This window comes from Micromys minutus (genome assembly GCF_963924665.1).
Source record: "Micromys minutus genome assembly, chromosome: 21".
Classification (NCBI taxonomy): Eukaryota; Metazoa; Chordata; class Mammalia; order Rodentia; family Muridae; genus Micromys; species Micromys minutus.
Window position 1 is genome coordinate 26,072,295 of NC_137956.1, and position 13,108 is coordinate 26,085,402.

Sequence of the window (13,108 nt, forward strand, 5' to 3'; positions counted from 1 at the left end):
CCAGATACATATGCCATTGTCAGGTATCAATAGGCCCTTTCCTATTTCCTCTTCTATTTTATTCTTTACACAAATTCCTCTTAAAGTAAAGACAATAAGAAAAATTCTGTTTTTTTTTTAAGCTCAAAGCATATGGAAATGACACACATGACAGAATATTATCTTTTGAAGATTCCTGACATTTCATCAGATAAAAGGAATTAAATAATAAAATGTTAGAATATCAAAGAAAATAATTATTATAAGCTACTTATTTTCTTACAGTCAACCTTTGCAACCATACCTTACCTTTAACCCACAATAAAAGAAATAACCAAAAATTAAATATATAATAGTACACTTAAAAGTTTATTTCATACATCTTAAGTATGAAATACTATACATCTCTGATCATTTACAATAAAATTACAAATATTTATAGGATAAATCATCTCAGTATAGAAACACAAACAATTTTATTAAAATTCTTAATTTAAAAAAAGTTTTTTTTTCATATAAAAGAACAATTAAATGTTTGGCTTTCTGTTCTCCCCCCTCATTTCTTTTTGACATAAAATCTTACTTATTGTCTGGCCTCAAATGCAAGTTGATACTAATGATTCAGTCTGGGATTGCAGGGACTACAGGCATGGACTTCCACAGACAGTTATAAAAGGCTTTCGTGTGTGTGTGTGTGTGTGTGTGTGTGTGTGTGTGTGTGTGTGTGTGTGTACATTTTTATCTATACTCTTTATAAAGAAAAATGACTAAAGAAAGTGCTGATGGTTTGGGGAAGTGCTGAACAGTCCATGATGCTGAAAACACCCAGGTAGTGACAAACAATTCTTCACAAAATATCTGCATTAATTGAAAAGTAAATTTAAAAAATACAACCTAAAGCAAATAATCCCAAATGAATAATGTTTCCATAGTTGGTTGAAATTTTATTGTAGCTATGAAGACCCAACATTAAGAAAACTGAGTATGTGAACATCATCTTCCTTCTCAGAAATGAGGCACAAAGCTTAAAAATAAAGAAAATAAATTACCTTCACTGAATTTCACTGACTAATTCACCCAGAAGAAATCAAGCAGAGATAAGAGATGTTACCTAAATGAATAGTTTTCCAGATCCACAAAACTCTATTATAACAAAATTGAAGAAGTAGTCATCAAAATAGAGTTTGTAGTAGCAGAAGACAAAGTATGATAAGATAATTATGGAAGAAAAAATAAAAATTAAAATCAACTAAATTGCCTTATTTGTGTAATAGATTCTGGTAGGAATATTCCTGTCACAGTATAAATAAATAATTTAAAATTAGTTTTAAGCCATTAAACATTCAAGTCGAATGGCCATGATCTTATCAAGGAAATACCTTATGTTATTTTCCCAGAGTGTAATGGTCCATCTGTTTTTTGGTATATAGCTCATACAATAATTAATTTGCTTATTACAAATATATTAATTAATTGGCTTTTGGAGTTTACATAGTAGGCTTAAAATACTGATGAATTCATCCTTATGTCCACACTTTCTGAAGCTTTCTGAAGGCATCCTAGCTGCTTGACAACTTCCCCATGATGGACTCCACCTTCCTACTGTGAACCACAATAAGCCATTCCTGTCTTAAGTTGCTTTTGTCAAATATCACAGCAACAAAAAAAGAAACTGATGTATCTATCAAATCTCACAATAAGTTGCCTCTCTAAAAATGAGACTAATTACAATCAATCATTCTAATCTGGATTCATGTGCCGTCTCACAGCCCTGTCACACATCAATTTTGACATTAAAATGCATACCAAGAGGAAACACTAATGAACTTTAGCATGCCAGTTGATTTGTGAGCATGTTTTACATGGAGAGAGGTGATGAATGCCAAGCTCAGCTCAGATTCAGGAGATTCCTTCTGATCAGGTAGAACAGATGCATATAATTAGCAAAACTCTCCTAAAACCCCATGTCCTTGGAAGGCTGTGTAAGGTGCTGAAAGGAGATGAAAGGAAAGGAGTAAAGCTGTGTGTCTATGTGTGGATGACCTGAGTCCAGTTGTGCTACAGTGAACAATCGTGAGTCTCTTGGCAGAAGCCCATTTCTTCTGCTGGTCTTCCATTGTAACGTGACTGGCTCCTGGGCTATATACTCAACTTCCTTACTCTCTGGCTCATTTACTTCAGTGTAGCACTTGATTAACAAGGCCTGAAAACAGACCATAACTAAATCTCTACTAGGAAGGAGGAGATAAGGAGATGATCAGAGAAACATGGAGAAGGGGCTTGTAAACAGGTATAATATTGTCAAAAGTGATCATTTGTACAGCCATATGCAACAATGTCAAATTCAGTTGGCTGAACCAAATAGGCAAAGCTCCAGAGATACAGACATTTTGTTATTGTCTGAAGGGTGATTTTTTTAATATAAAACACTATATGAAGTTGAATTTTATACTAGATGAAAGGAAAGAGAAGACAAACTAGGGGCTCTGCCTTTCCTTCAGACTTGACACTGTTCTATCTGCTGGTTACAACTCTCTTAATTATAGTAATGAACAATTCTTAAGATACCAAATGATAGTTATGTACATTTGCTGCCCTTCATTTTCAAAACCTTCCAACACCCTCTCTTCTTAGTTAAAATCATTGACTTATGTTGGTATCCAGTGACCTTCACAATGGCCCTGTGCCCAAAGTATGTGCCTTGCTTGGGGCTGAGAACACAAGGGGATTCTCTCAGATCTCCAAGACAAAGCACTGCCATGTCCACCTTTCTAATAATGGGAGAAAGGACGTGCTCTAACCTGTATTCTAATTTCTGCCAGAACAGAAACCATAAGTGGATTATAAGCAAAATTTACATGGGTTTATTTTTGTCTTTATTTGAAATGTAATTGAGAGGCCCATGGCTCCAGTTACATATGTAGCAAAGAATAGCGGTGTCTGGCATCAATGTGAGAAGAGACCTTTGGCCCAGTGAGGGCACCTTTTCCCAACATAGGGGAATGCCAAGGCACTGAGGTGGAGAGGGTGATTGGGAGCTAGTGCACCCTAGTGAAGACAAGTAGAGGGGGAGGGAGGAGGGAGTGGGATGGGCAAAGGGGATAACATTTCAAATGTAAATACAGAGAGTATCTAATGAAACAAAAGAAATGTAAAAGGTTGTATGTCTTAGCCAATTTTCTAGGGGAAACAAAGCAAACAATTAATTACAATTTCTACACAAAGTGATCTCCAGTAAAGAATTTACAAGCCAATACAAATACTTAGCCCATTTCGGAAAAGAATCATGCAGACTTTGACATACCTAGTTAGGAAGATAAACACTCAAAGTCAGCCCTATATGATACCATAAACAAGATAAAAGTAATGTGATAGAACATTGTGTTGGGTCTCAGCTTCCATTTATGAGACTCTTTTTTTCTACTACTCTTAATAAGTCAGAGCTAATTTAATCAGTTGCACAAAATAAAAGTGTTCTAAATTTTCAAAATATCACAAAAGGGGCAACCTTGATGTTGTGCTATAGACTGACTTTAAGATTCAGAAAATGACTATGTCCAATTTTCTGAGGAACTGCCAGACTGACTTCCAGAGTGGTTGTACCAGCTTACAACCCCACCAAAAAAGCACTGAATACCCCAGAAACAACTCGCAGGTCATATGAAGCTCAAGAAAAACAAAGGCCAAAGAGTTAAAGCCTCGGTCCTTCTTAGGGAAAAAAATAAGTCTATAGCACCCTCTCAGAGTGTGGTACACCTAGACCTAAAATCATTAATAATTCAAGAGCTAGGAATATAGACTTGTGGCAATTTTTGGTATTCAAAGATCATTATGTTTAATCTATACACACCAAGAAAACTCTTGACTGTTTTCATGTTACAATCTGTTCTACATGTACTTTATGTTTATCGTAACTAGTAGGATTTCAATGCATGCTACCAAAACTCTAAAAGAATTAAGTACTGACAAAAATATATTCATATAGTGTTATGCCAAAATGCTTTTAAAAATCTGTACATGTATCTTTCTTTTTTAAAATAAAGTTGTAAGAGAACAAAAAGATTCAGAAAATGAGATTAATCTATAAACTTTCTATAGGAAACACTGGGAAAGAATAAAACACCTGCCCTGACTCCTTGTCTACTTTTTAAGCTACAATATGCTCACATAGCTACTGAAAGCACTGTATAATTGTAATGGCCATCATACATATTGTGTTGACTTTCTACCCTACAGTTTCCACATAGCAGCACCTGATCTTTCCTTCCCATAGCATAAGGGTTGCCATGGCTCTACATCTGTAGCACTTGGTGTTTTTGTATTTACAATGGTGGTGCCTTCAATCCCAGCACTGGGAGGCAGAGGCAGGTAAATGTTTGTGGGTTAGAGGCCAGCCTGGTCTACCAAGTGAGTTCCAAAACAGCCAGAGCTATGTTATAAAACCCTGTCTTGAAAAACCAAACCAAAACTAAACTAAACTAAACAAAGGGAACAAAATCGTGGTCAAGAACCCACTTCTGTCTATATCAGTAGAATTCCAAGTTCACCTTACAATCTCAGCTTTGGTGTCACTCCTGGGAATGGTCAAAAGTGTTTGGCAGAAGTGATTACAGCTCCTAATCAGCCAGCTGTGAAATAACAATCCAAACAAGTAACATCGGTACTGTAATAACAGTTTTTTCAAGATGGTGGCAGAGCAGAGTTCAGGGGAAGATTAAAAACACTGCCAGCATCCAACATGACAGAGATCTTCCATCCTGCCTGGGAAAATGAAAGAGTTATGAATGGGCCGGGGAGCAGACATCACACACAGGCAGCCAGGAAATGTCAACCTCCAGACCCACAGTCAGGAGAAACCAACTTCTGCCAACAGTCTGCACAGATGTGGAGGTAGCTATCTCTAGAGACTGTAGACAAGAAACCACAGATGCTGACCCCTACACTGTGGCACAGTGAACCCCTCTGAAGAGAAGCCATGCCCCCATAGGATGAAACGCCAACAAGTTGCTGTTGTGTTAAGTGACTTTCTGTGGCAATTTTTATGTAGCAATGAGAATCTAAACAACTGTCCATAACTGAGCATGTAGTACCCCAGGCCAGTCAATGAGCCTCCTTCACCTAGCTCTAGTGGGTTATTGTCACAGGACTGCGAGTTCACTGACTGAAGCCTTTTGCAAAATGCTAAAAAGAATGAAATTGCTATGTAGAACAAATAAGTTGTATTTGGGGGAAACCTGCTTGAAACTGTAACCTAGACAATGATGAAAACCCCATTCAGTTCTAGAATCAGTAGACTCACTAAATTGTGCTATAAAGTATTTTTCTTATGGCTTAAATAGTAAATATTAGGAAACATTTTACTACACTAACTACCCTCTAACTTCTAAGAAGCAAAAGTGAAAGATGTGTGATTTTTAACACACTTAATTTTTTTCTATAAGATATATTCCTACAAGAAAGCCTGTAGGAACTGCATTGCATTTAAATGCTGCTATGGCAAACCATTTGGCAAGGAATTTAAACATAAAACTACGGTAGGTAGTCATGTTTGTCCTCTTTCTTTTCAGTGGACAAATGGCAAAACTGTGTATAAAGAAGGAATGACTATGATCTTGGTAGTCAGGAGACAAGATACTATTCCACACCACTGACTTGCAATCTTAAAAATCCCTTTGTCATTTGCAAACCTAATGAAGATTAGAAAAGAAAAGAAAAAGGAAAGAAAAGAAAGAGAAAAGAAAGAGGGAAAAGGTCCTACCCCCAGTAAAAATTAAACTTCAAGGCTTGTCAGTATGAAGCCAGCCGGGCTTACTAAAGGTCTTTAGTACAGCCTTTAAACACATCAAGCTTGAGGGTGAAGACATAGTTTCTCAGACAGAAATGTATCCTAGAGCATGGGTGTGGGCCTCTCAATGGAGAAACATGGTTCACCAAAAGATATTTCTATCATTTTTTTGTTGAAAGCATAAAATGTTAAGTGGAAAGGGTGCTCAGAAATGGTAGGACCCATCCAAGTGAGTGTGTACCTCTCAAGGCTGAGGGGCACTTCACTGACTTCATATTGGAACCTGCAGGGGGTTTGAAGCTCTTATCTTCAAGGGGTTGCTAAGAAACCTAAATGAGATCACAGGGTATTTCTGAGTGCTGCCTGATAGGACTAAAATGGGAGGTAAGCACAGATCCTAGGGATGTAGGAAAGTATGCTGTCTTCATTGCAGATACAGAGAACTCTTCAGATGCCCAAAATGAAGCTCTATCCAAGGTCATGAATGGTTAGGCCTTAAGATGGTTAATAGGGATTGTGATCGTCAGTATATAAGATGAACATTGTCTCAACATTAAACAGCATATGTGGTTATTATGATACAGTTCTTAGTTGGGGAAAGTCTGCTTCAAGCATATTTAGAGTGGGGTAAATTTTCCCGTTCTGTGTCCACATAATTCTCTCAGTCACTTTGCCCTGCCTTGGTTTCCTTCCCATCCACATGGTGTGACCATGGGTAAGAGCTGATGATCTGGGGAAAGCATCTCTATCTCTGTGTAAGGCTTAAAGAATTCCATTCACCTGCTGCATTCAGAATAGTTAAGGGTCCTCAGTACAATCTAAATTACCTAATGTTGATGAGGCTTTGACTCCGGCCTTGGCCCTGGCCAGAAATACTCCACAGCTGTGTGTTGCCTTCACTCTCCTTGTGCTACTTTCAATCTAGCCCAGGTCCACCTTCAAGGTCCCTGTCAACTCTGCCGATGGTCTAACATGTTTTAATTCCAAATTCCCACTCTTTCTTATCACAATCTCACATTCAGAGGCACCGAGTTACACTGTTGATACTCTTCACTTATGTCCCTCCTATAATTCAACCCTGCAGGTGGTACCTTACATATCTTATAAACAGTAAATATATTTTATTTGTATTCCAACAAAAGTTAGTAAGATCATCTGTATATTTAGGGATATTATAACTGCTTATTAACTTGAATTAAAATATGCAACATCAATGGTTCAACAATGTTCATCAATAAGTAAAGATAAAATAAGACAAAGATGTTGAAGTGTATTTGTTGTGGTAAATTTAAGTAAGCTCTGTACTGTCGTTTGTTCGAATTTGATTTTGGTTTATTTTATGTATGTGTTTACTTACATATTTCTTTGCAGGCTTAAAATCCAAGTAGCTACAATGATAAGAAGCCTCCAGGAATGTAAACACTCCAAATAACATGATTTTTGGACATTGCTTTGAGTTAGGAGTGTTTCCATTCCTTAAGCAAGGTGAAGTTCCACTGTAACACATGAAGTTCCACTGTAACACAATAGCCTGGAGTTCATTTGTAAAACACACTCAGGCCCTTGGCAAAGAAAGTCACAAAACTGCAACAAGAAATGAGCACCATGTGAACCCACTTATGCCATAGATGGTTTTATTATACTCTACAACGTTGTCTTTATGGAGAGCAAGCTAGGAATATTCCTTTAGCATATAGACTGCTGCCTGGTAGAATCTCACACTACAGGAGGGAAGGAGACTCTAAAAAATGAAGGGGTTAAGTCAAACTTTCATTATATCCTACCCTCTTAGTGATTTCCTAGTGCTTTGAAAAGACACCATGACCATAGCGACTCTTGAAAGCATTTAACTGGGGACCTCCTTACAATTTTAGAGCCTTGATTTATTATCATCATGATGGCCAGCATAGCAGAAGACGTGGCAGGTGTGGATTTGGAGATATAGTTGAGAATTACACCCTGACCCTCAGTCAAAAAGAATGAAGCTAGATCGTGTATGGGTAATAAAACCTCAAAGGCTACTTGCAGTAACAGGCTTCCACCAACAAAGCGACACTTCTCAATCCTGATAATCCTTTCAATCAGTTCTACTCTCTGGTGACTGAGCATTCAAATATAAATATATGGCCTAGAGGTCCATTCTTATATTCAAAGTCAAATTTATCAGTCTTCATTTTATTTGGATGCTAATGTTCTGCTTGGTTTGGTCCATAGCTAGGGTGACTGTCTCTGCCTCTCTGCAGACTAGGCAAATGCCAGGACAGTCTGACACTTTAAATATGTGTCGTTTCCCTCCTAAGTTTCTCTACTGACTACCCACTGTTGATGTTGAGACTATTGCTGTCTACTGCCCAGGGCCTCTCAACTGGCATCTAGATATAGCTTATAGTCAAGTATAACCAGCTCAATGGGAACTTCTGCAAAACTGAGTTTCAGAAAGATTTCATCCCTAGAAAGAAAACACCTCCTTCTGATTCCGTATACATAGGAGTCTCCCAATGATCTAGACATGATTCAAGACTAAAGGCAAATAATTAAAATCCACACATGGGAGGTTAGAAAATCCCTAGTCCTGGCGAACGCTGTTTTTGATTGAAAATAAGAGCCAGAACCTGTCAACTGTGGACTTCCTATGAGAAAATAAATCCACATGATTTAAGCCACTTTTATTTGTGTGTTCCTTTCCATTCTGACTAAAGCAGTCTGACATAAAAAGAATTTTGCTTTCATAGTGTATATCTGTCTAGTTGGCATGCTGGGAAGAGGCCCCAAGTCTTGGTGACTAAAAGTATTCCTTTTTGAACTTTAGAGGTTGGAAGCTGGAGATCAGGAAACCTGGTTACAGTCAAGTTAATTTTGACACCCATCTTCTTCCAAGTTGACAGGTAGCTACCTTTTTGCTGTATTCTCTCCTGTTAAAAAATACAGATTTTTAGTTCTTCCCCCCTTCATCAGGACATCTATTTTATCCTCCCACCTCTCCCTAATCACCATCTGAAACCCTCACTCCAAATACCATCACACTAACTACAGCTTCAACTAAGGAATGTGAAGAAGGGATAAATATTCAGACTGTAGTAGTTTAGATCTTGCAATGAGAATAACTTGCCTAAGGTGTTTTCTTAAACCTGTAGCATTCAACATAATCACAGCCGGCTCAGACTTACAATTTTAAATTAACAGAAAGGTTTACTTAAAATAAAATGATGACTTAAGGGACACTTAAAATGAAATCATATGGCTGTTGCTATAAGCTTGGATACTTTCAAAGCCGAAGCTAAAGATAATTGTGTGCAGTTAAACATTAATATTTGGCTAATCCTGAGCCTCTCTAGTGCGTGCTTTGCACTTCACTGAATGCTGTTACTAAATATTTCTGGGTAATGCGTGTCAATAAAGCTGATGGTGTAAGGGCCATATTTACTTTCTCCCAAATCAACAAAAAGAAACTGAATCAAAAACCTGCCATTTATTTTAACACAGAAAAATAGCCACATTTCTAATAATGAAGATAAGTGATATAGGTCATCCACTTTAGGATTGTTTTCTCAGAGGACTTAGCCAGTTATATCTTATGCACAGACTTCTTACGTAGTCATTTCTCATGCCTTGTGTTATGTTTAAGCATTACTGTTCTCATCACAAGAATTTGAAAGCTTTCTGTGTTAACATCCTTATTATCTGGGGCAGACGCCACTGATATACTCCTGTACAAAGCACACAAAGTTGGGGTTAAAATACCCCCTTTTCCAGATCCATTCCTCTCTTTTTAAAAGGACAAGGTTCCCAGGAATATTACCAAAAAAATGTAATTCTAGTTACAGTAAGGCTAGACACATCCCCTCATGAATGGATAAGTAAGCCCAGTAGTAGAAAAAGATTCGGGGTCTTCTATGTGTGTAATTTTCATTATTCACACACCATTCTTCATCTATTTTGTATTTGTGGAATAGTTGATTATGGTAGAATAGAAGAAAACTGGCTAATGACATGTTACAGAGTGAACAGACAAAGTGGGTTCTCTGGGGAGAGATGGGTGGTAAAGAATTTTATCTCATACTTGAAATCAGTAAGTTAGCATTCCTGTGACCTCACATGACAGACATTTCAACTCAGCCTGGATGAGGTCCAAACCACAAACCTACTGGGGTAGGCATCCAATTCCAGAAGAGCGGGGGTTTTATTCAGTCTGATAAGGACATACTCAAAATCATTTGAAATGTGTGTCTCTGTTCTTTTGTTGTTTCTCTGCTCAGATCTAACCTATACACTCCAGTAGACTCTGGGTCATAAGATTATCATTACTAACATGATCGTTAAGAGGACACAGGACTTTCATTCACTTCAGAAAAGAATGAAGGAGATCCTTGACAACCTAGGGATGGATCTGAGTGAGTCCTTAGCATGCACAAGAACTGAACCTGGGTTCAACCCAGTTTAACAACAAAAATTACCCTAAGGTCTCCTTGGATTCTCTTCTCTATGATCTTGTACATGTCTACTCCTGAGCTAGTGACCAGAACAGTGCAACTTCAATAAGCATGGAGCCAGAAGCACTCACTTTTGCTCTGTGCTATGAATAAGAGAAAGTGTTCACTAAGATAAATTTACAATTATTACTATGACGTATGTAAAAAAGGGTGCTGAGCAGCAAAGACAAACATGTTCACCAGTAACTGTATAAATGTACACTATACACAGTATTGTTATACATATAATTTAAATAAAACTAAACTGAGATCTGTTCTTTTAAAAATATTATTTAATTAATTTATTTTTATTTAAGCTTTCTTCTTCATATGACATATTCTGAGCATATAATTTTCCCTCCCCTAATTTCTGTCTGATCCTTGCGGCCTTCCTAATTAGCCAATTTTATGTTCTTTCTCTATCTCGCAAAAAATAAAAAAATAAAATAAAAAGAAGAAACATAAAAATCAAAATAAGCTAACAAAAAAGCAAACATAATCAAAACAAAAAGTGTACAAAATGCAGGAAATCCACTTTGTGTTGGATATGGGCATGAGGTTTGCACTAGAGAATGGTCACTAGCCAGTGACACTCTGTTGGAGAAAAATGATTTTGCACTCAACATATATATCAACTGCAAATAGCTTCTTGATTAAAGGTTGGGGTTTGTGTTCATTTTCCCCTTTCCATGCTGGGAATTAATTTTTTCTAATTTGACCTTGTGCTCATGTTTTGTGTGTTGTCCTAGTCTCTGTACGTACATATGCGTATCAGTCCAGCTAAGTCTGGAAGCTACTGCATCCATGGAGTCGTATACCATTTCTGGTCTTACAATCCTTCTACCCTCTTCTGTGTAGATCCCTAGGTCTTGAGAGATGAAGTCATCCTTAGAGCTGAGTGCTCCAAAGTCTTTTGCTCTCTGTTTTGTTCCAGTTGTGAGTCTGAAGTTGAAATTCCTGGTTTCTCTCCAAACTTAGTGTGTCACGTGATATTTTTCTGGAAGCTGTCTTGTGAGAAGATGTTTATCTGAAACAGGCATGTGAGAGGAGGTTTTGTTGAAGAAGACATGTGAGAGGCCGTGTGATGTTTTGCTGGAGTAGAAGTTTCAGATAGTTAGAAAGAGTCTAAATCAGGATCCATAACTAGTAAGAAAATGTGCTTGAATTGCTATGCCTAGTAACACTTTTTTTTTTCTTTTGTCTTCTGGTCTTCATTTTGTGGAGAGAAATGACCAAAGAACTCATGGTATTCCAGCTGATTCTTGCTGCATCCGTTGACTGGTGCAGATTCAGTAGAGTCTTGCAAGCTAGCTACTGCTACTGATTTGTATGTGGTGTTTGCTCTTTGACAAGGCTACCGGCATCCTGACAACAAAGAGTAAAATTGCCCCAAAGAACTACTTCTAAACAGGTCCACAATCCCTTTTTCCTATAAACCTTCTTTCCCCCTACTCAGAGGGACAATAAGGGAGGTTGAAGTGTTCTAGAACTCTAAATAAGTAAGGTTTAGAAAAATCTAAGGCTACATGGATCTCTGTATCAATTATGGCCCACTGAAATTTTTAGCTTCTCTGATGAGGTTTAAGCTCTTCCCTGATCTATGTGTACAGCAATATAGGAGTCACTATATTGTTTTGTTCCTTCCATTGAGTAATAATAGTAGGTTCTTCCACAGGCTCATGAAGTACGTAGTCTTAGGTTCTTGGCCACTTCGGAGTGTCATGTATAAAGTCTGTCTCATGGATTGGCCTTAAAGCCAATCAAAAAGTGATTTGTTAGTCTCATAACATTTTTTCTATCATCGCACTAGCATATTTTACAGGTAGGCTACTTTTTGTAGCGAAGGGATATTGAAGATTACCTTGCTCTTCTGGGAATGTGAAAAGCACCTACCAGCAACATGAATGTTAGTCAGTAGGGATAAAACTTCTAGTTGGGCACCAGCTTGATTTCTTCATATTCAACAACATAAGTAAGTTGTGACTTCAGCAATAGGGCCTTACCATAGGTAATTGAGGGAGGGGTGCTTCATCGGATTTATCAATTAACAATTTTGATAAGGTCTACTTCAACAGATCGCCATAACTAAACAGCACAGTACATTTGAAATTAGTACTGTCCCTGAAATGTAAAACACATGCTGTCATAATTATTAGTTGTTATTTTTATTGTTGTTGTTAAATGAACTGATACAAAGAAAAGCAAAGATACAGCTGAGCCTGGTGAAATACATTTGAAATCCAAATATTTAGGAATTTGAGGCAGGAGAATTATGAGTTTGAGACCAGGCAGGACTAAGTTTTAAGCAAGCAGACATCCTGAGCTGTAGTTAACCATCCCCATCTATCTCTCTCTGTCTCTCTCTGTCTCTCTGTCTCTGTCTCTGTCTCTCTGTCTCTCTCTGTCTCTGTGTGTGTGTGTGTGTGTGTGTGTGTGTGTGTCACATATACAAATCTTTTGTTTAGCTTATTCTAGGAAAATAAGAACTAAACTTGTATTAATTATCTGAAGTAGCATAGGTTTTTTGTTTACTTTTTATTTTCATGATTTTTAAAAGTAAGCATAAAGATAAGGGTAAGCTATTTATTCATACAGTGACAGGAAGGTAGATCAATAGAATAGAATTGAAGAATCAGAAATGAACCCTCACACAATGGTCACTCGATCTTTAACAAAAGAGGTAAAACCGTGCAGTGGAACAAAAGATAGCATTTTTAACAAATGATGCTGATCCAATTGGTGGTCAGCATGTAGAAGAATAGAAATCAATCTATTCTTATGGCCCTGTACAAAGCTCAAGTCCAAGTGGATCAAGGACCTCCACATAAAATCAGATACACTCAAACTAATAGAAGAGAAAGTGGGAAAGACCTCA